Genomic DNA, 22500 nt, shown 5'->3' on the forward strand with positions numbered 1-22500 from the left:
CGTTGTCGGAGCCCGGTTTGCCCCGGGTGCGCACCTCGCGTGCACCTTCGTCGGGGTGGGCACCTTGGCTGGGTTTGCCCCGGCTGCGCTCCGAAGCGGGGTTATTGGAGCGCCGCCTCTTTTTTTGTCGGAGCGTTTGGTGGGGTTTCTCGCATTGGCTCTTCCGAGGCCCGGTTGCCACCCTGGCGCGCACGAAGTCGGAAGTAGGGTTAATTGCCCGGGTGCGCACCTTTGCCAGGGTGGGCACCTTACCTGGGCTGCGCACCAGGGCGGGCTCAAGATGGCACGCGCGTTCCGTTTTTTTCACTATCTTTCAAAACGGAAATTTTAAAATCTCCTTTTTTTTTTGCCTTTTCTGGAAATTAGTGAAGGCAGCGCATCAAAGGTGCGCACCTCGCTGCCCACCTTGGTGTGCTCTGAGGTGCGCACCCGGGAGCGCTACGAAGTGTGCTCCAAGGTGCGGCGTGCACGTTGTCGGAGCCCGGTTTGCCCCGGGTGCGCACCTCGCCTGCACCTTGGCCGGGGTGGGCACCTTGGCTGGGTTTGCCCAGGGTGCGCTCCGAAGCGGGGTTACTGGAGCGCCCCCTCTTTTTTTGTCAGAGCGTTTGGTGGGGTTTCTCGCATTGGCTCTTCCCAGGCCCGGTTGTTGGGTGCGCTCCCACCCTGGCGCGCGCGAAGTTGGAAGTTGGGTTAATTGCCCGGGCGCGCACCTTCGCCAGGGTGGGCACCTTGGTGCGCACACCTTGGCTGGGCTGCGCACCAGGGCGGGCTCAAGATGGCACCAGCATTCCCTTTTTCTCACTATCTTTCAAAACGGAAATTTTAAAATCTCGTTTTTTTTTTGCCTTTTATGGAAATTAGTGAAGGCATCGCATCAAAGGTGCGCACCTCGCTGCCCACCTTGGTGTGCTCCGAGGTGCCCACCACGGTGCGCAACGCCGGTGCGAACCCGGGAGCGCCCCGATGTGTGCTCCAAGGTGCGGCGTGCACGAAGTCGGACCCCGGTTTGCCCCGGGTGCGCACCTCGCGTGCACCTTGGTGCGCACACCTTGGCTGGGTTGCGCGGCCTGGTGGGCACCATGGTGCGCACCAAGGAGCGCTCCGAAGTGTGCTCCAAGGTGCGGCGTGCACGAAGTCGGAGCCCGGTTTGCCCCGGGTACGCACCTCGCGTGCACCTTCGCCGGGGTGGGCACCTCGGCTGGGTTGCGCGCCCTGGTGCGCACCAAGGAGCGCTCCGAAGTGTGCTCCAAGGTGCGGCGTGCACGAAGTCGGAGCCCGGTTTGCCCCGGGTGCGCACCTCGCGTGCACCTTCGGCGGGGTTGCGCGCCCTGGTGGGCACCATGGTGCGCACCAAGGAGCGCTCCGAAGTGTGCTCCAAGGTGCGGCGTGCACGAAGTCGGAGCCCGGTTTGCCCCGGGTGCGCACCTCGCGTGCACCTTCGGCGGGGTTGCGCGCCCTGGTGGGCACCATGGTGCGCACCAAGGAGCGCTCCGAAGTGTGCTCCAAGGTGCGGCGTGCACGAAGTCGGAGCCCGGTTTGCCCCGGGTGCGCACCTCGCGTGCACCTTCGCCGCGGTGGGCACCATGGCGTGCACGAAGTCGGAGCCCGGTTTGCCCCGGGTGCGCACCTCGCGTGCACCTTCGCCGGGGTGGGCACCTCGGCTGGGTTGCGCGCCCTGGTGCGCACCAAGGAGCGCTCCGAAGTGTGCTCCAAGGTGCGGCGTGCACGAAGTCGGAGCCCGGTTTGCCCCGGGTGCGCACCTCGCGTGCACCTTCGCCAGGGTGGGCACCTCGGTGCGCACACCTTCTCAATGTTTTCTTGCCTTTTCTGGAAATTGGTGAAGGCAGCGCATCAAAGGTGCGCACCTCGGTGTGCTCCGAGGTGCGAACCCGAGAGCGCTCCGAGGTGCCCACGAAGTCGAAAGTCGGGTTAATTGCATTGTTTTCCCCGGGTGCGCTCCGAGGTGCGCAACATCGGCGCGCACCAAGGAGGGCTCCGAAGTGTGCTCCAAGGTGCGCACGATGGCGTGCACCTCTGGTGCGCACGATTCGGAGCTCGGTTTGACCGGGGTGCGCACACCTTGGCTGGGTTGCGCACCTTTTGTGCGCTCCAAGGTGCGCACGAAGTCGGAGCTCGGTTTGCCCCGGGTGCGCACCTTCGCCAGGGTGCGCACCTTGATGCGCACGCCTTGGCTGGGCTGCGCACCTTGGTGGGCGCCATGGTGCGCACCTTTCGTGCGCTCCAAGGTGCGCACGAAGTCGGAGCTCGGTTTGCCCCGGGTGCGCACCTTGGTGGGCGCCATGGTGCACTCCGAGGTGCCCAAGATTGGTGCGCACCAAGGAGCGCTCCGAAGTGCGCTCCAAGGTGCGCGCGAAGTCGAAAGTTGGGTTAATTGTCCGGTTTGCCTCGGGTGCGCACCTTGCGTGCACCTTCGCCAGGGTGGGCGCCTTGGTGCGCACACCTTGGCTGGGCTGCGCACACCTTGGCACCCGCGTTTCCTTCATTTTAAATTTTTTTTTTTTACAATCTCTCAAGTGGGAAATTCTATAATCTCAACTTTTTTTGCCTTTTCAGGAAACTTTTGAATGGAGCGCATCATTGGTGCGCTCCGAAGTGTGCTCCAAAGCTCTCTCCAGCTGCGTGCACCTGCCCCGGCCGCGCACCCGGCCCCGCCCAGCTTCGCTCACCTGTCCCGGGCGTCTGGTGCGGAACCTTAGAGTAAGAAACATCACCGTGCACCTTGGCCAACGTGCGCGACTCGACCGAGCGCGCACTGGCCGAGGTGCACACCGATTTCACCTGGGTGCGCGCGCAGCACCTCGGGCGCACCGGGGTGCGCGCACAACGCCCGGGTTGCACCGTGGCCTGTGTGCTCGGGGCGCCTCGGGTGCGCGCTCGGTGTCGCCCCCGCGCGCGCGGTAGTGCGGGCAGCGCACCCCGGCCCGGCCCGGCCCCGACGAGAACGCAAACGGGCAAAAGGTTTATTCAAATAGCATTGCGATGCCCGGCGAAAAACTAAAAAAGGGTGCAACACCGGGACTTCCCGGGAGGTCACCCATCCCAGTACTACTCCGGCCCAAGCGCGCTTAACTGCGGAGTTCTGATGGGATCCGGTGCACTAACGCTGGTATGATCGCACCCGTTATGAGCTTGTCGCAGTGTGTACTTAGCAAACCGCGACCCACGTGCGAATCCACCCCGGCCACCCACCCCCGTCGAGGTGCACACCCTCCCTCGCGAAGTGCGCCCCGTTCGCCAAGTGTGAGCCCTGCCCGGGTGCGCGCACCTTGCTAGGGCGTCGGGTGTGCACCCGGCCCGGCCTACGTGCGTGCACCTGTAGGGGGCGTCGTGTGCGTGCAGTGTCCCGTCTGCAACGCGGTGCCCACACACCACCTCGGGCGCAACGACCTGCGCTCACATGTGGGCCGAGTGCACCTTGGTGCATGTTCGGGGCGCCTCGGGTGCACGCTCGATCTTGCCTCGGTGCACCAAGGCGCTCGGTTTGCCCCGGGTGCGCACTTGGTGCAAGGTGGGCACCCAAAATAGGGATCAAGCACCAAAACACAAGTTTCGGGATGCAAAATGGGACCCAAGGACCACAAATGCGTTCCAAGACCCATGATGGGTCCACGAGAACAAAAATGTGTTCCGAGACTTAATAAACAAATATTGGGTTTTAGGAGAAGAAACATGCTCTGATGCCCAAAACGAGAATCGACCCCGAAAAGGCCACAGGCCAAAAGTGGGATGCGAGACAAAAAAAAATGGGACCCGAGGACCAAAATTGGGTTCCCAGGTCGAAGACAGGGCAACCGGACAAGAAACGACCTCTAAGGCTCGAAATGAGTCCCGACGACTAAAACTTGACAAGAAGCACCCATCAGGCACCCAACTCGACACCCATGGGATGCCGACCCACCCGGGCTTCCACCTAGCACACCTTGGCACCCACCCACCCTCGCACCCAACCTCGCACCCAACTTAGCACCTTTGAACCCACATTGGCACTCACCCTGACCCTGGCACCTTGGAACCCACATTGGCACTCACCTTGACCCTGGCACCCACCTTTGCACTCACCTTGGGACCCACCCTGGCTCCCACCTCGGCACCCACCCAGACACCCACCTTGGTTCCTTGGCACCCACCTTGGATCCTTGGCACCCACCCCGACACCCACCTTGGCACGCAACTTGGCTACTTGCCACCCACCTTGGCTCCTTGACGCCCACCCCGACAACCACCCCGTGACCTACCCTGGCTAGGGTTGGTGCACACCCACCCTGGTGCCCACCTTGGCACCCACCCTATGACCCACCTTGGCACGCACCTTAGTACCCACACCGTTACCCACCCTAGGACCCACCCCGTGACCCACCTTGGCCAGGGTGGGTGCCTTGGTGCGCACAACTTGCCTGGGCTGCACACCAGGGCGGGCTCAAGATGGCACCCGCGTTCCGTTTTTTTCACTATCTTTCAAAACGGAAATTTTAAAATCTCATTTTTTTCTTTTTTTTGCCTTTTCTGGAAATTAGTGAAGGCAGCGCATCAAAGGTGCGCAATGCTGGTGCGAACCCGGGAGCGCTCCGATGTGTGCTCCAAGGTGCGGCGTGCACGAAGTCCGAGCCCGGTTTGCCCCGGGTGCGCACCTCGCGTGCACCTTCGCCGGGGTGAGCACCTTGGCTGGGTTGCGCGCCCTGGTGCGTACCAAGGAGCGCTCTGAAGTGTGCTCCAAGGTGCGGCGTGCACGAAGTCGGAGCCCGGTTTGCCCCGGGTGTGCACCTCGGGTGCGCACCTCGCGTGCACCTTCGCTGCGGTGGGCACCTTGGCTGGGTTGCGCGCCTTGGTGGGCACCATGCAGTGCACGAAGTCGGAGCCCGGTTTGCCCCGGGCGCGCACCTCCGCCAGGGTGGGCACCTTGGTGCGCACAACTTGCCTGGGCTGCGCATCAGGAAGGGCTCAAGATGGCACCCGCGTTCCGTTTTTTTCACTATCTTTCAGAACGGAAATTTTAAAATATCGTTTTTTTTTGCCTTTTCTGGAAATTAGTGAAGGCAGCGCATCAAAGGTGCGCAACGCTGGTGCGAACCTGGGAGCGCTCCGATGTGTGCTCCAAGGTGCGGCGTGCACGAAGTCGGAGCCCGGTTTGCCTCGGGTGCGCCCTGGTGGGCACCATGGTGCGCACCAAGGAGCGCTCCGAAGTGTGCTCCAAGGTGCGGCCTGCACGAAGTCGGAGCCCGGTTTGCCCCGGGTGTGCACCTCGGGTGGGCACCTTGGTGCGCATGCCTTGCCTGGGCTGCGCACCAGGGCGGGCTCAAGATGGCACCCGCGTTCCTTTTTTTTCACTATCTTTCAAAACGGAAATTTTAAAATCTCATTTTTTTTTGCCTTTTTCTGGAAATTAGTGAAGGCAGCGCATCAAAGGTGCGCACCTCGCTGCCCACCACGGTGCGCAACGCCGGTGGGCACCCGGGAGTGCTTCGAAGTGTGCTCCAAGGTGCTGCGTGCACGTTGTCGGAGCCCGGTTTGCCCCGGGTGCGCACCTCGCGTGCACCTTCGTCGGGGTGGGCACCTTGGCTTGGTTTGCCCCGGCTGCGCTCCGAAGCGGGGTTATTGGAGCGCCGCCTCTTTTTTTGTCGGAGCGTTTGGTGGGGTTTCTCGCATTGGCTCTTCCGAGGCCCGGTTGCCACCCTGGCGCGCACGAAGTCGGAAGTAGGGTTAATTGCCCGGGTGCGCACCTTTGCCAGGGTGGCACCTTACCTGGGCTGCGCACCAGGGCGGGCTCAAGATGGCACGCGCGTTCCGTTTTTTTCACTATCTTTCAAAACGGAAATTTTAAAATCTCCTTTTTTTTTTGCCTTTTCTGGAAATTAGTGAAGGCAGCGCATCAAAGGTGCGCACCTCGCTGCCCACCTTGGTGTGCTCTGAGGTGCGCACCCGGGAGCGCTACGAAGTGTGCTCCAAGGTGCGGCGTGCACGTTGTCGGAGCCCGGTTTGCCCCGGGTGCGCACCTCGCCTGCACCTTGGCCGGGGTGGGCACCTTGGCTGGGTTTGCCCAGGGTGCGCTCCGAAGCGGGGTTACTGGAGCGCCCCCTCTTTTTTTGTCAGAGAGTTTGGTGGGGTTTCTCGCATTGGCTCTTCCCAGGCCCGGTTGTTGGGTGCGCTCCCACCCTGGCGCGCGCGAAGTTGGAAGTTGGGTTAATTGCCCGGGCGCGCACCTTCGCCAGGGTGGGCACCTTGGTGCGCAAACCTTGGCTGGGCTGCGCACCAGGGCGGGCTCAAGATGGCACCAGCATTCCCTTTTTCTCACTATCTTTCAAAACGGAAATTTTAAAATCTCGTTTTTTTTTTGCCTTTTATGGAAATTAGTGAAGGCATCGCATCAAAGGTGCGCACCTCGCTGCCCACCTTGGTGTGCTCCGAGGTGCCCACCACGGTGCGCAACGCCGGTGCGAACCCGGGAGCGCCCCGATGTGTGCTCCAAGGTGCGGCGTGCACGAAGTCGGACCCCGGTTTGCCCCGGGTGCGCACCTCGCGTGCACCTTGGTGCGCACACCTTGGCTGGGTTGCGCGGCCTGGTGGGCACCATGGTGCGCACCAAGGAGCGCTCCGAAGTGTGCTCCAAGGTGCGGCGTGCACGAAGTCGGAGCCCGGTTTGCCCCGGGTGCGCACCTTCGCCGCGGTGGGCACCATGGCGTGCACGAAGTCGGAGCCCGGTTTGCCCCGGGTGCGCACCTCGCGTGCACCTTCGCCGGGGTGGGCACCTCGGCTGGGTTGCGCGCCCTGGTGCGCACCAAGGAGCGCTCTGAAGTGTGCTCCAAGGTGCGGCGTGCACGAAGTCGGAGCCCGGTTTGCCCCGGGTGTGCACCTCGGGTGCGCACCTCGCGTGCACCTTCGCTGCGGTGGGCACCTTGGCTGGGTTGCGCGCCTTGGTGGGCACCATGCAGTGCACGAAGTCGGAGCCCGGATTGCCCCGGGCGCGCACCTCCGCCAGGGTGGGCACCTTGGTGCGCACAACTTGCCTGGGCTGCGCACCAGGAAGGGCTCAAGATGGCACCCGCGTTCCGTTTTTTTCACTATCTTTCAGAACGGAAATTTTAAAATCTCGTTTTTTTTTGCCTTTTCTGGAAATTAGTGAAGGCAGCGCATCAAAGGTGCGCAACGCTGGTGCGAACCTGGGAGCGCTCCGATGTGTGCTCCAAGGTGCGGCGTGCACGAAGTCGGACCCCGGTTTGCCCCGGGTGCGCACCTCGCGTGCACCTTGGTGCGCACACCTTGGCTGGGTTGCGCGCCCTGGTGGGCACCATGGTGCGCACCAAGGAGCGCTCCGAAGTGTGCTCCAAGGTGCGGCGTGCACGAAGTCGGAGCCCGGTTTGCCCCGGGTGCGCACCTCGCGTGCACCTTCGCCGCGGTGGGCACCATGGCGTGCACGAAGTCGGAGCCCGGTTTGCCCCGGGTGCGCACCTCGCGTGCACCTTCGCCGGGGTGGGCACCTTGGTGTGCAGACCTTGGCTGGGTTGCGCGCCCTGGTGGGCACCATGGTGCGCACCAAGGAGCGCTCCGAAGTGTGCTCCAAGGTGCGGCCTGCACGAAGTCGGAGCCCGGTTTGCCCCGGGTGTGCACCTCGGGTGGGCACCTTGGTGCGCATGCCTTGCCTGGGCTGCGCACCAGGGCGGGCTCAAGATGGCACCCGCGTTCCTTTTTTTTCACTATCTTTCAAAACGGAAATTTTAAAATCTCATTTTTTTTTGCCTTTTTCTGGAAATTAGTGAAGGCAGCGCATCAAAGGTGCGCACCTCGCTGCCCACCACGGTGCGCAACGCCGGTGGGCACCCGGGAGTGCTTCGAAGTGTGCTCCAAGGTGCTGCGTGCACGTTGTCGGAGCCCGGTTTGCCCCGGGTGCGCACCTCGCGTGCACCTTCGTCGGGGTGGGCACCTTGGCTGGGTTTGCCCCGGCTGCGCTCCGAAGCGGGGTTATTGGAGCGCCGCCTCTTTTTTTGTCGGAGCGTTTGGTGGGGTTTCTCGCATTGGCTCTTCCGAGGCCCGGTTGCCACCCTGGCGCGCACGAAGTCGGAAGTAGGGTTAATTGCCCGGGTGCGCACCTTTGCCAGGGTGGGCACCTTACCTGGGCTGCGCACCAGGGCGGGCTCAAGATGGCACGCGCGTTCCGTTTTTTTCACTATCTTTCAAAACGGAAATTTTAAAATCTCCTTTTTTTTTTGCCTTTTCTGGAAATTAGTGAAGGCAGCGCATCAAAGGTGCGCACCTCGCTGCCCACCTTGGTGTGCTCTGAGGTGCGCACCCGGGAGCGCTACGAAGTGTGCTCCAAGGTGCGGCGTGCACGTTGTCGGAGCCCGGTTTGCCCCGGGTGCGCACCTCGCCTGCACCTTGGCCGGGGTGGGCACCTTGGCTGGGTTTGCCCAGGGTGCGCTCCGAAGCGGGGTTACTGGAGCGCCCCCTCTTTTTTTGTCAGAGCGTTTGGTGGGGTTTCTCGCATTGGCTCTTCCCAGGCCCGGTTGTTGGGTGCGCTCCCACCCTGGCGCGCGCGAAGTTGGAAGTTGGATTAATTGCCCGGGCGCGCACCTTCGCCAGGGTGGGCACCTTGGTGCGCACACCTTGGCTGGGCTGCGCACCAGGGCGGGCTCAAGATGGCACCAGCATTCCCTTTTTCTCACTATCTTTCAAAACGGAAATTTTAAAATCTCGTTTTTTTTTTTGCCTTTTATGGAAATTAGTGAAGGCATCGCATCAAAGGTGCGCACCTCGCTGCCCACCTTGGTGTGCTCCGAGGTGCCCACCACGGTGCGCAACGCCGGTGCGAACCCGGGAGCGCCCCGATGTGTGCTCCAAGGTGCGGCGTGCACGAAGTCGGACCCCGGTTTGCCCCGGGTGCGCACCTCGCGTGCACCTTGGTGCGCACACCTTGGCTGGGTTGCGCGGCCTGGTGGGCACCATGGTGCGCACCAAGGAGCGCTCCGAAGTGTGCTCCAAGGTGCGGCGTGCACGAAGTCGGAGCCCGGTTTGCCCCGGGTACGCACCTCGCGTGCACCTTCGCCGGGGTGGGCACCTCGGCTGGGTTGCGCGCCCTGGTGCGCACCAAGGAGCGCTCCGAAGTGTGCTCCAAGGTGCGGCGTGCACGAAGTCGGAGCCCGGTTTGCCCCGGGTGCGCACCTTCGCCGCGGTGCGCACCATGGCGTGCACGAAGTCGGAGCCCGGTTTGCCCCGGGTGCGCACCTCGCGTGCACCTTCGGCGGGGTTGCGCGCCCTGGTGGGCACCATGGTGCGCACCAAGGAGCGCTCCGAAGTGTGCTCCAAGGTGCGGCGTGCACGAAGTCGGAGCCCGGTTTGCCCCGGGTGCGCACCTCGCGTGCACCTTCGGCGGGGTTGCGCGCCCTGGTGGGCACCATGGTGCGCACCAAGGAGCGCTCCGAAGTGTGCTCCAAGGTGCGGCGTGCACGAAGTCGGAGCCCGGTTTGCCCCGGGTGCGCACCTCGCGTGCACCTTCGCCGCGGTGGGCACCATGGCGTGCACGAAGTCGGAGCCCGGTTTGCCCCGGGTGCGCACCTCGCGTGCACCTTCGCCGGGGTGGGCACCTCGGCTGGGTTGCGCGCCCTGGTGCGCACCAAGGAGCGCTCCGAAGTGTGCTCCAAGGTGCGGCGTGCACGAAGTCGGAGCCCGGTTTGCCCCGGGTGCGCACCTCGCGTGCACCTTCGCCAGGGTGGGCACCTCGGTGCGCACACCTTCTCAATGTTTTCTTGCCTTTTCTGGAAATTGGTGAAGGCAGCGCATCAAAGGTGCGCACCTCGGTGTGCTCCGAGGTGCGAACCCGAGAGCGCTCCGAGGTGCCCACGAAGTCGAAAGTCGGGTTAATTGCATTGTTTTCCCCGGGTGCGCTCCGAGGTGCGCAACATCGGCGCGCACCAAGGAGGGCTCCGAAGTGTGCTCCAAGGTGCGCACGATGGCGTGCACCTCTGGTGCGCACGATTCGGAGCTCGGTTTGACCGGGGTGCGCACACCTTGGCTGGGTTGCGCACCTTTTGTGCGCTCCAAGGTGCGCACGAAGTCGGAGCTCGGTTTGCCCCGGGTGCGCACCTTCGCCAGGGTGCGCACCTTGATGCGCACGCCTTGGCTGGGCTGCGCACCTTGGTGGGCGCCATGGTGCGCACCTTTCGTGCGCTCCAAGGTGCGCACGAAGTCGGAGCTCGGTTTGCCCCGGGTGCGCACCTTGGTGGGCGCCATGGTGCACTCCGAGGTGCCCAAGATTGGTGCGCACCAAGGAGCGCTCCGAAGTGCGCTCCAAGGTGCGCGCGAAGTCGAAAGTTGGGTTAATTGTCCGGTTTGCCTCGGGTGCGCACCTTGCGTGCACCTTCGCCAGGGTGGGCGCCTTGGTGCGCACACCTTGGCTGGGCTGCGCACACCTTGGCACCCGCGTTTCCTTCATTTTAAATTTTTTTTTTTTACAATCTCTCAAGTGGGAAATTCTATAATCTCAACTTTTTTTGCCTTTTCAGGAAACTTTTGAATGGAGCGCATCATTGGTGCGCTCCGAAGTGTGCTCCAAAGCTCTCTCCAGCTGCGTGCACCTGCCCCGGCCGCGCACCCGGCCCCGCCCAGCTTCGCTCACCTGTCCCGGGCGTCTGGTGCGGAACCTTAGAGTAAGAAACATCACCGTGCACCTTGGCCAACGTGCGCGACTCGACCGAGCGCGCACTGGCCGAGGTGCACACCGATTTCACCTGGGTGCGCGCGCAGCACCTCGGGCGCACCGGGGTGCGCGCACAACGCCCGGGTTGCACCGTGGCCTGTGTGCTCGGGGTGCCTCGGGTGCGCGCTCGGTGTCGCCCCCGCGCGCGCGGTAGTGCGGGCAGCGCACCCCGGCCCGGCCCGGCCCCGACGAGAACGCAAACGGGCAAAAGGTTTATTCAAATAGCATTGCGACGCCCGGCGAAAAACTAAAAAAGGGTGCAACACCGGGACTTCCCGGGAGGTCACCCATCCCAGTACTACTCCGGCCCAAGCGCGCTTAACTGCGGAGTTCTGATGGGATCCGGTGCACTAATGCTGGTATGATCGCACCCGTTATGAGCTTGTCGCAGTGTGTACTTAGCAAACCGCGACCCACGTGCGAATCCACCCCGGCCACCCACCCCCGTCGAGGTGCACACCCTCCCTCGCGAAGTGCGCCCCGTTCGCCAAGTGTGAGCCCTGCCCGGGTGCGCGCACCTTGCTAGGGCGTCGGGTGTGCACCCGGCCCGGCCTACGTGCGTGCACCTGGAGGGGGCGTCGTGTGCGTGCAGTGTCCCGTCTGCAACGCGGTGCCCACACACCACCTCGGGCGCAACGACCTGCGCTCACATGTGGGCCGAGTGCACCTTGGTGCATGTTCGGGGCGCCTCGGGTGCACGCTCGATCTTGCCCCGGTGCACCAAGGCGCTCGGTTTGCCCCGGGTGCGCACTTGGTGCAAGGTGGGCACCCAAAATAGGGATCAAGCACCAAAACACAAGTTTCGGGATGCAAAATGGGACCCAAGGACCACAAATGCGTTCCAAGACCCATGATGGGTCCACGAGAACAAAAATGTGTTCCGAGACTTAATAAACAAATATTGGGTTTTAGGAGAAGAAACATGCTCTGATGCCCAAAACGAGAATCGACCCCGAAAAGGCCACAGGCCAAAAGTGGGATGCGAGACAAAAAAAAATGGGACCCGAGGACCAAAATTGGGTTCCCAGGTCGAAGACAGGGCAACCGGACAAGAAACGACCTCTAAGGCTCGAAATGAGTCCCGACGACTAAAACTTGACAAGAAGCACCCATCAGGCACCCAACTCGACACCCATGGGATGCCGACCCACCCGGGCTTCCACCTAGCACACCTTGGCACCCACCCACCCTCGCACCCAACCTCGCACCCAACTTAGCACCTTTGAACCCACATTGGCACTCACCCTGACCCTGGCACCTTGGAACCCACATTGGCACTCACCTTGACCCTGGCACCCACCTTTGCACTCACCTTGGGACCCACCCTGGCTCCCACCTCGGCACCCACCCAGACACCCACCTTGGTTCCTTGGCACCCACCTTGGATCCTTGGCACCCACCCCGACACCCACCTTGGCACGCAACTTGGCTACTTGCCACCCACCTTGGCTCCTTGACGCCCACCCCGACAACCACCCCGTGACCTACCCTGGCTAGGGTTGGTGCACACCCACCCTGGTGCCCACCTTGGCACCCACCCTATGACCCACCTTGGCACGCACCTTAGTACCCACCCCGTTACCCACCCTAGGACCCACCCCGTGACCCACCTTGGCCAGGGTGGGTGCACCCACCCTGGTGCCCACCTTGGCACCCACCCATCCTAGCACCCAGCCTGTGACCGGGCTTGGAACCCAACCTTGCACCCGCACCCGTCTTGGCCAGTGTGGGTGCGCACCCATCCTGGCACCCACGTTGTGACACACCCTTTAACCCACGCACCCTAGCACCCACGTTGGCACCCACCTTGGAACCCAACCTAGCAACTTGGCACCCACCCCGTGACCCACCTTGGCATCCACCATAGCAGTCGCCGACTTGGCACCCACCTCGGCACCCACCTTGACACTTGTGGACCCACCTTGCCACTCACCCTAGCATCGACCCATCCTAGCACCCACCCTGGCACCTTTGCACCCTAGCACTCACCCATCCTAGCACCTAACCTGTGACCCACCTTGACACTCACCCTCGCACCCACCTTGGAACCCAACCTAGCACCCACCCACCCTGACACCAACCCTAGCACCTACCCACCCTTGCACCCACCCTGTGACCCATCTTGGCACCCACCCATCCTACCACTCAACCTATCACCCACCTTCTCACCCACCTTGGCATCCACCTTAGCACCCACCCACACTGGCACCTTGGCACCCACCTCGGGCAAGGTGGGTGCACACCCACCCTGGCACCCAATTTAGAACCCACCGAGCATGTTACCCACCTTGGCACCCACATTGCAGCCCACCCTAGTACCCACCCTATGACCCACATTGGCATCCACACCCTAGCACCCAGGCACCTCGACACCCGCCTTGACACCCACCCTAGCACTGAACCTGTGACCCACCTTGGAACTCACCCTAGAACCCACCCACCCTGTGAACCACCTTGGCATCCACCTTAGCACCCACCCACCTTGGCACCCACTCTAGCACTCACCCATCCTAACACCCAACTTGTTACCCACCTTGGCACCCGCCCTCGCGTCCACCTTGAAACCCACCCTAGCACCCACCCACGCAGGAGCCCACCTTGGCACCCAACCTAACACCCACGCATCCTGGCACCCAACTTGTGACCCACCTTGGAACCCACCCTAGTACCCACCTTTGAACCCACTATATCACCAACCCACCTTGGCACCCACCCTATGACCCTCTTTGGAATCCACCCTAGCACGCACCCACCCTGGCACCCACCATGGAGCGCACCCTAGCACCCACCCACCTCGGCACGCACCTCAACACCCACCTTGGTGTGCGCACTGCGCCAACCTCTCAAAGACCCTATGTGGTGCGCTCCAAAGTGTACACCTTTGGTGCGCTCCAAGGTGCGCACCTTTGGTGCACACCGAGGTGCACACCAAAGTGTGCACCGAGGTGAGCACCAAAGTGCACTCCAGGGTGCACACCAAGGCGTGCACCTTTGGTGCGGTCAATGCAAACGAATTCGGAAGTTGGGGTCGATGTCCTAATCGCTGCTGCAGACTACACGTATGAGAATCGGACAAATAGCTTTATATAGGGGAGGTGTTGCGTTTGATGGGTCGACTCCCCTGGTTGTGTGCACTGCACCAACTTCAAAGACCCTGTCTTGTTTAAGAAGTCAAAAGTTGGGGTGGATGTCCTAATCATTGCTGCAGTCTACGCATGTATGAGAATCAGACAAATAGCTTATATAGGGGAGGTGTTGCATTCGGTGGGTTGACTCCCCTGGTTGTGCGCACTGCGCCAACCTCAAAGACCCCGCATAGCAGAAGAAGTCGGAAGTCGGATTTTGGTGAGCACCAAGGCGTGCACCTTTGGTGCGGTCAACGCAGACGAATTCAGAAGTTGGGGTGGATGTCCTAATCGTTGTTGCAGGCTACACATGTATGAGAATCAGACAAATAGCTTATATAGGGGAGGTGTTGGGTTTGATGGGTCAACTCCCTTGGTTGTGCGCATTACGCCAACCTCAAAGACCTTGTTTTCGTTAAGAAGTCAAAAGTTGGGGTCAATGTCCTAATGGCTCCTGCAGGCTACACATGTATGAGAATCGGACAAATAGCTTATATAGGGGAGGTGTTGGGTTTGATGGGTCGACTCCCCTGGTTGTGCGCATTACGTCAACCTCAAAGACCTTGTTTTCGTTAAGAAGTCAAAAGTTGGGGTCGATGTCCTAATTGCTCCTGTAGACTACACATGTATGAGAATCAGACAAATAGCTTATATAGGGGAGGTGTTGGGTTTGATGGGTTGACTCCCCTAGTTGTTCGCATTACACCAACCTCAAAGACCTTGTTTTCGTTTAGAAGCCGAAAGTTGGGGTCGATGTCCTAATTGCTCCTGCAGGCTACGCATGTATGAGAATCAGACAAATAGCTTATATAGGGGAGGTGTTGGGTTTGATGGGTCGACTCCCCTGGTTGTGCGCATTGCGCCAACCTCAAAGACCCTGCATTGCGGATGAAGTCGAAAGTCAGAGTTTGGTGTGCTACAAGGTGTGGTCGAAGGTGCTCACCTAGGTGTGCACCTTTGGAGCACAGGAAAAGTGCCCTCCAAAAGTGCGCACCTTTGGAGTGCACAAAAGTGCCCTCCAAAAGTGCGCACCTTTGGAGCGCAGAAAAGTGCCCTCCAAAAAGTGCCCTCCAAAAGTGCGCACCTTTGGAGCGCAGAAAAGTGCCCTCCAAAAAGTGCCCTCCAAAAGTGCGCACCTTTGGAGCGCAGAAAAGTGCCCTCCAAAAAGTGCCCTCCAAAAGTGCGCACCTTTGGAGCGCAGAAAAGTGCCCTCCAAAAAGTGCCCTCCAAAAGTGCGCACCTTTGGAGCGCAGAAAAGTGCCCTCCAAAAAGTGCCCTCCAAAAGTGCGCACCTTTGGAGCGCAGAAAAGTGCCCTCCAAAAAGTGCCCTCCAAAAGTGCGCACCTTTGGAGCGCAGAAAAGTGCCCTCCAAAAAGTGCCCTCCAAAAGTGCGCACCTTTGGAGCGCAGAAAAGTGCCCTCCAAAAAGTGCCCTCCAAAAGTGCGCACCTTTGGAGCGCAGAAAAGTGCCCTCCAAAAAGTGCCCTCCAAAAGTGCGCACCTTTGGAGCGCAGAAAAGTGCCCTCCAAAAAGTGCCCTCCAAAAGTGCGCACCTTTGGAGCGCAGAAAAGTGCCCTCCAAAAGTGCGCACTTTTGGTGCGCACCAAGGCGCTGGTTCGGTCGTTGCAGGCGAGTTCGGAAGTTGGGGTCGATGTCCTGAGCGGAGGTGCAAACTACACAGGTGTCGGAATCGGACAAATAGCTTATATAGGGGAGGTGTATGCTTCGATGGGTCGACTCCCCAGGTTGAGCGCACCGCGCCAACCTCAAAGACCCTACGGTATGGATGAAGTCGGAAGTTGGGTCCGATGACCGATTCGATTAGTAGGTATGCTCATGAGGTCGGAATTTGGGTCCGATGACCTGCCATGTGCAGGAAGGCGAATGTTGACACTGTGCGTTGCAAGGTGCACACCAAGGCGCTGGTGCGGTCTTTTTAGTCGAGTTCGGAAGTTGGGGTCGATGTCCTGATCGGAGGTGCAAGCTACACAGGTGTGGGAATCGGACAAATAGCTTATATAGGGGAGGTGTATGCTTCGTTGGGTCGACTCCCCGGGTTGAGCGCACCGCGCCAACCTCAAAGACCCTACGGTATGGATGAAGTCGGAAGTTGGGTCCGATGACCGATTCGATATGTAGGCATACTCGCGAGGTCGGAATTTGGGTCCGATGACCTGCCACGTGCAGGAAGGCGAATGTTGGCACTGTGCGTTGCAAGGTGCGCACCAAGGCGCTGGTTCGGTCGTTGGAGGCGAGTTCGGAAGTTGGGGTCGATGTCTTGATCGGAGGTGCAAACTACACAGGTGTGGGAATCGGACAAATAGCTTATATAGGGGAGGTGTATGCTTCGTTGGGTCGACTCCCCGGGTTGAGCGCACCGCGCCAACCTCAAAGACCCTACGGTATGGATGAAGTCGGAAGTTGGGTCCGATGACCGATTCGATATGTAGGCATACTCGCGAGGTCGGAATTTGGGTCCGATGACCTGCCATGTGCAGGAAGGCGAATGTTGGGACTGTGCGTCGCAAGGTGCGCACCAAGGCGCTGGTGCCGTCGTTGCAGTCGAGTTCGGAAGTTGGGGTCGATGTCCTGGTCAGAGGTGCAAACTACACAGGTGTGGGAATCGGACAAATAGCTTATATAGGGGAGGTGTATGCTTCGATGGGTCGACTCCCTGGGTTGAGCGCACCGCGCCAACCTCAAAGACCCTACAGTATGGATGAAGTCGGAAGTTGGGTCCGATGACCGATTCGATACGTAGGCATATTGGCGAGGTCTGAATTTGTGTCCGATGACCTGCCATGCGCAGGAAGGCGGAATTTGGGTCCGATGACCGAGTTGATGGCGTGCCATGCGCAGAAAGGCGGAATTTGGGTCCGATGACCGAGTTGATGTTGATGGCCCGCCATGCACAGGAAGGCGGAATTTGGGTCCGATGACCGATTTGAAGGCGTGCCATACGCAAAAAGGCGGAGTTTGGGTCCGATGACCGAGTTGATATTGATGGCCCGCCATGCGCAGGAAGGCGGAATTTGGGTCCGATGACCTGACATACGCATGGAGTCCGACTCGGGGGCCGATGTTCGATTCGATGACTTGCATTGTGGGTAAAGTCGGAAGTTGTGGTCTTTGACCCGATTCGATGACCAGACTTCGGCTGCTTGAGAATCGGACAAATAACTTATATAGGGGAGGTAGTGTTCTCGAGCATCCTCCCCCCGTGCCCGTTTATGTCGATTGATGCTGGTGCTCGACTGGTTGGAGCGCTCGGATGCAAAAATCTTGCACCAGGATTTATCGATTGTGATGGACACGGCAAGTCTCCTGATTGCTATGCAGGAGCTCATCGTGAATCTCTATGCGGCCTTGGTATGGACTCGACCTGCGGAATGGTTCGGCAATGGTAGTCGCTCCAACACGTCCTTGCAATGGCCACAGAGGTGATTCGACTAGAGCTCCAGTCTAGCTTTTGGGTTGCTTGGCGGACTGGTATAGCCGCGATCGAGTTCCGGCCATGAACGTTTTAGATAGCTCTTGGGCTTTCTGGGACGGAAGTCGGAAGTTTGGGCTGTTGTCCGATTTGATGACCATTCTTCGGATGTGTGAGAATCGGACAAATAACTTATATAGGGGACTGTGTTGTCTCACGCAGCCCCCTCCGTGCCCCTCTATCTCGACCGATGTTGGTGCTTGAAAGGGTTGGGATCGCTCGGATTTATAAACGTGCACCACCATTTGTCGAGTGTGAGGGACGCGGCAGGTCTCCTAAATGCTATGCGGGCGCTCTCTGAGAATCTCTATCCGGCCTCGACACAGACTAGTCTTGCTGAATGGTTTGGCACTGGTAGTCGATCCAACACGTCGTTGTTGTGGCCGCCTAGGCGATTCGATTCGAGCCCCCGTCTAGCTTTTGGGTTGCTTGGCGGATTTTGCCCTATCCGCAAGTGAGCTCGGTCCCTAAACGTTCGAGAAACCCGATTGCTATGCGCCGACTCTCTTTCTTGCGAGCCTCCATCTAGCTTTTGGGTCTCTACGGAACGGAAGTCGGAATCTGGGACCGTTGTTTGATTCGACGAGGCAGACTACGGTTGTGCGAGAATCGGACAAATAACTTATATAGGGGAGGTGTTGACTGGAGCATTCTCCCCCGTGCCCCTCTAACTCGACCAATGCTGGCGCTCGAACGGTGGTAGCGCTCGGATTTTCATTGAGCGCCAGCATTGGTCGATTTAGAGGGGCATGCGAGATTCCCGAATGCTATGCGAGGGCTCTAACGGAAATGTCTATTGGTTTCGGTATGGATGCAATTGCGAGTGGTTCGGCAAAGGTAGTCGTTCCGATGCGTCCATGTCGTGGCCAAATCGATAATTCGATTTGAGCCCTCGTATAGCATTTGGGTCTCTCGATGTGATTCCGCATTCCAGTCCCTTTGGGCACTGCTTGAGCCGCATCCCAGGGGGTTCCCTTCCCAATAATCTGCCTCGCAACCCGATTGCTATGCGGTGAGGCTCCTCGGCCGCCTCGGAACTATCTGTGTATCAGACGCATCGCGGGATAAGGGGTTGGCAACGGTAGTCGCCCCAAGCGCGTCCGATGCTTGGACCATTCCGAGGCGGCCCTGAAGCCTCTTCCGTCTAGCCGTTGGGTCCTTCTCGCCGCATCCCTCGCCTCGCACCCCGATTGCTATGCGGTGAGGCTCCTCGGCCGCCTCGGAACTATCTGTGTATCGGACGCGTCGCGGGATAAGGGGTTGTCACTGGTAGTCGCCCCAAGCGCGTCCGATGCTTGGACCATTCCGAGGCGGCCCTGAAGCCTCTTCCGTCTAGCCGTTGGGTCCTTCTCGCCGCATCCCTCGCCTCGCACCCCGATTGCTATGCGGTGAGGCTCCTCGGCCGCCTCGGAACTATCTGTGTATCGGACGCGTCGCGGGATAAGGGGTTGTCATTGGTAGTCGCCCCAAGCGCGTCCGATGCTTGGACCATTCCGAGGCGGCCCTGAAGCCTCTTCCGTCTAGCCGTTGGGTCCTTCTCGCCGCATCCCTCGCCTCGCACCCCGATTGCTATGCGTTGAGGCTCCTCGGCCGCCTCGGAACTATCTGTGTATCGGACGCGTCGCGGGATAAGGGGTTGTCACTGGTAGTCGCCCCAAGCGCGTCCGATGCTTGGACCATTCCGAGGCGGCCCTGAAGCCTCTTCCGTCTAGCCGTTGGGTCCTTCTCGCCGCATCCCTCGCCTCGCACCCCGATTGCTATGCGGTGAGGCTCCTCGGCCGCCTCGGAACTATCTGTGTATCGGACGCGTCGCGGGATAAGGGGTTGTCACTGGTAGTCGCCCCAAGCGCGTTCGATGCTTGGACCATTCCGAGGCGGCCCTGAAGCCTCTTCCGTCTAGCCGTTGGGTCCTTCTCGCCGCATCCCTCGCCTCGCACCCCGATTGCTATGCGGTGAGGCTCCTCGGCCGCCTTGGAACTATCTGTGTATCGGACGCGTCGCGGGATAAGGGGTTGTCACTGGTAGTCGCCCCAAGCGCGTCCGATGCTTGGACCATTCCGAGGCGGACCCGAAGCCTCTTCCGTCTAGCCGTTGGGTCCTTCTCGCCGCATCCTTCGCCTCGCACCCCGATTGCTATGCGGTGAGGCTCCTCGGCCGCCTCGGAACTATCTGTGTATCGGACGCGTCGCGGGATAAGGGGTTGTCACTGGTAGTCGCCCCAAGCGCGTCCGATGCTTGGACCATTCCGAGGCGGACCCGAAGCCTCTTCCGTCTAGCCGTTGGGTCCTTCTCGCCGCATCCCTCGCCTCGCACCCCGATTGCTATGCGGTGAGGCTCCTCGGCCGCCTTGGAACTATCTGTGTATCGGACGCGTCGCGGGATAAGGGGTTGTCACTGGTAGTCGCCCCAAGCGCGTCCGATGCTTGGACCATTCCGAGGCGGACCCGAAGCCTCTTCCGTCTAGCCGTTGGGTCCTTCTCGCCGCATCCCTCGCCTCGCACCCCGATTGCTATGCGGTGAGGCTCCTCGGCCGCCTTGGAACTATCTGTGTATCGGACGCGTCGCGGGATAAGGGGTTGTCACTGGTAGTCGCCCCAAGCGCGTCCGATGCTTGGACCATTCCGAGGCGGACCCGAAGCCTCTTCCGTCTAGCCGTTGGGTCCTTCTCGCCGCATCCCTCGCCTCGCACCCCGATTGCTATGCGGTGAGGCTCCTCGGCCGCCTTGGAACTATCTGTGTATCGGACGCGTCGCGGGATAAGGGGTTGTCACTGGTAGTCGCCCCAAGCGCGTCCGATGCTTGGACCATTCCGAGGCGGCCCCGAAGCCTCTTCCGTCTAGCCGTTGGGTCCTTCTCGCCGCATCCCTCGCCTGGCACCCCGATTGCTATGCGGTGAGGCTCCTCGGCCGCCTTGGAACTATCTGTGTATCGGACGCGTCGCGGGATAAGGGGTTGTCACTGGTAGTCGCCCCAAGCGCGTCCGATGCTTGGACCATTCCGAGGCGGCCCCGAAGCCTCTTCCGTGTAGCCGTTGGGTCCTTCTCGCCGCATCCCTCGCCTCGCACCCCGATTGCTATGCGGTGAGGCTCCTCGGCCGCCTTGGAACTATCTGTGTATCGGACGCGTCGCGGGATAAGGGGTTGTCACTGGTAGTCGCCCCAAGCGCGTCCGATGCTTGGACCATTCCGAGGCGGACCTGAAGCCTCTTCCCTCTAGCCGTTGGGGCTTTCTCGCCGCATCCCTCGCCTCGCACCCTGATTGCTATGCTGTGAGGCTCCTCGGCCGCCTTGGAACTATCTGTGTATCGGACGCATCGCGGGATAAGGGGTTGGCAGTGGTAGTCGCCCCAAGCGCATCCGATGCTTGGACCATTCCGAGGCGGCCCTGCAGCCTCTTCCGTCTAGCCGTTGGGGCCATCTCGCCGCATCCCCCACCTCGCACCACGATTGCTATGCGGTGAGGCTCCTTGGCCGCCTCGGAACTATCTGTGTATCGAACGCATCGCGGGATAAGGGGTTGTCACTGGTAGTCGCCCCAAGCGCGTCCGATGCTTGGACTATTCCGAGGCGGCCCTGCAGCCTCTTCCGTCTAGCCGTTGGGGCCATCTCGCTGCATCCCCCACCTCCTCGGCCGCCTCGGAACTATCTGTGTATCGGACGCATCGCGGGATAAGGGGTTGGCAGTGGTAGTCGCCCCAAGCGCGTCCGATGCTTGGACTATTCCGAGGCAGCCCTGCAGCCTCTTCCGTCTAGCCTTTGGGGCCATCTCGCCGCATCCCTCGCCTCGCACCCCGATTGCTATGCGGTGAGGCTCCTCGGCCGCCTGGGAACTATCTTCGTATCGGACGCATCGCGGGATAAGGGGTTGTCACTGGTAGTCGCCCCAAGCGCGTCCGATGCTTGGACTATTCCGAGGCGGCCCTGTGGCCTCTTCCGTCTAGCCGTTGGGGCCATCTCGCCGCATCCCCCACCTCGCACCCCGATTGCTATGCGGTGAGGCTCTTCGGCCGCCTTGGAACTATCTTCGTATCGGACGCATCGCGGGATAAGGGGTTGTCACTGGTAGTGGCCCCAAGCGCGTCCGATGCTTGGACTATTCCGAGGCGGCCCTGCAGCCTCTTCCGTCTAGCCGTTGGGGCCATCTCGCCGCATCCCCCACCTCGCACCCCGATTGCTATGCGGTGAGGCTCCTCGGCCGCCTTGGAACTATCTTCGTATCGGACGCATCGCGGGATAAGGGGTTGTCACTGGTAGTCGCCCCAAGCGCGTCCGATGCTTGGACTATTCCGACGCGGCCCTGTGGCCTCTTCCGTCTAGCCGTTGGGGCCATCTCGCCGCATCCCCCACCTCGCACCCCGATTGCTATGCGGTGAGGCTCCTCGGCCGCCTTGGAACCATCTTCGTATCGGACGCATCGCGGGATAGGGGGCTGTCACTGGTAGTCGCCCCAAGCGTGTCCGATGCTTGGACCATTCCTAGGCGGCCCTGAAGCCTCTTCCGTCTAGCCGTTGGGGCCTTCCCGCCCCATCCCTCGCCTCGCACCCCCGATTGCTATGCGGTGAGGCTCCTCGGCCGCCTTGGAACCATCTGTGTATCGGACGCATCGCGGGATAAGGGGTTGGCACTGGCAGTCGCCCCAAGCGCGTCCGATGCTTGGACCATTCCGAGGTGGCCCTGAAGCCTCTTCCGTCTAGCCGTTGGGGCCTTCCCGCCCCATCCCTCGCCTCGCACCCCGATTGATATGCGGTGAGGCTCCTCGGCCGCCTTGGAACTATCTGTGTATCGGACGCATCGCGGGATAAGGGGTTGGCACTGGTAGTCGTCCCAATCGCATCCGATGCTTGGACCATTCCGAGGCGGCCCTGCAGCCTCTTCCGTTTAGCCGTCGGGGCCTTCCCGCCGCATCCCTCGCCTCGCATCCCGATTCCTATGCGGTGAGTCTTCTCGGCCGCCGCGGAACTATACCTGTTATTGCTACTGCATCCTTCGGCTGGTAACCTCCTCTGCCGCCTTGGAACGTTCTCTTTGTCGGACGCGTCGCGGGATAAGGGGTTGGCACTGGTAGTCGCCCCAAGCGCGCCCGATGCATAGACCGCTCCGAGTCGACCTTGCTTTCAGCCTCTCACATGCATAGACCTCTCTGAGTCGACCCTGCAGCCTCTCACGTTTAGCCTTTGGAATC

At 60.9% G+C, this 22500-nt stretch overlaps 2 non-coding genes across 2 annotated transcripts; both read right to left on the reverse strand.

Moving 5' to 3' along the window:
* Positions 1-3022: 3022 nt before the first annotated feature.
* Positions 3023-3141, reverse strand: LOC131863762 (5S ribosomal RNA). Its single transcript, XR_009362657.1, has one exon. It is a non-coding gene; the product is annotated as a 5S ribosomal RNA (ribosomal RNA).
* A 7818-nt stretch (positions 3142-10959) lies between these two features.
* LOC131863761 (5S ribosomal RNA) lies at positions 10960-11078 on the reverse strand. The gene has a single exon (XR_009362656.1). It is a non-coding gene; the product is annotated as a 5S ribosomal RNA (ribosomal RNA).
* Between the last annotated feature and the right edge of the window lie 11422 nt (positions 11079-22500).

This window comes from Cryptomeria japonica, unplaced genomic scaffold (assembly GCF_030272615.1).
Source record: "Cryptomeria japonica unplaced genomic scaffold, Sugi_1.0 HiC_scaffold_68, whole genome shotgun sequence".
Taxonomy (NCBI): Eukaryota; Viridiplantae; Streptophyta; class Pinopsida; order Cupressales; family Cupressaceae; genus Cryptomeria; species Cryptomeria japonica.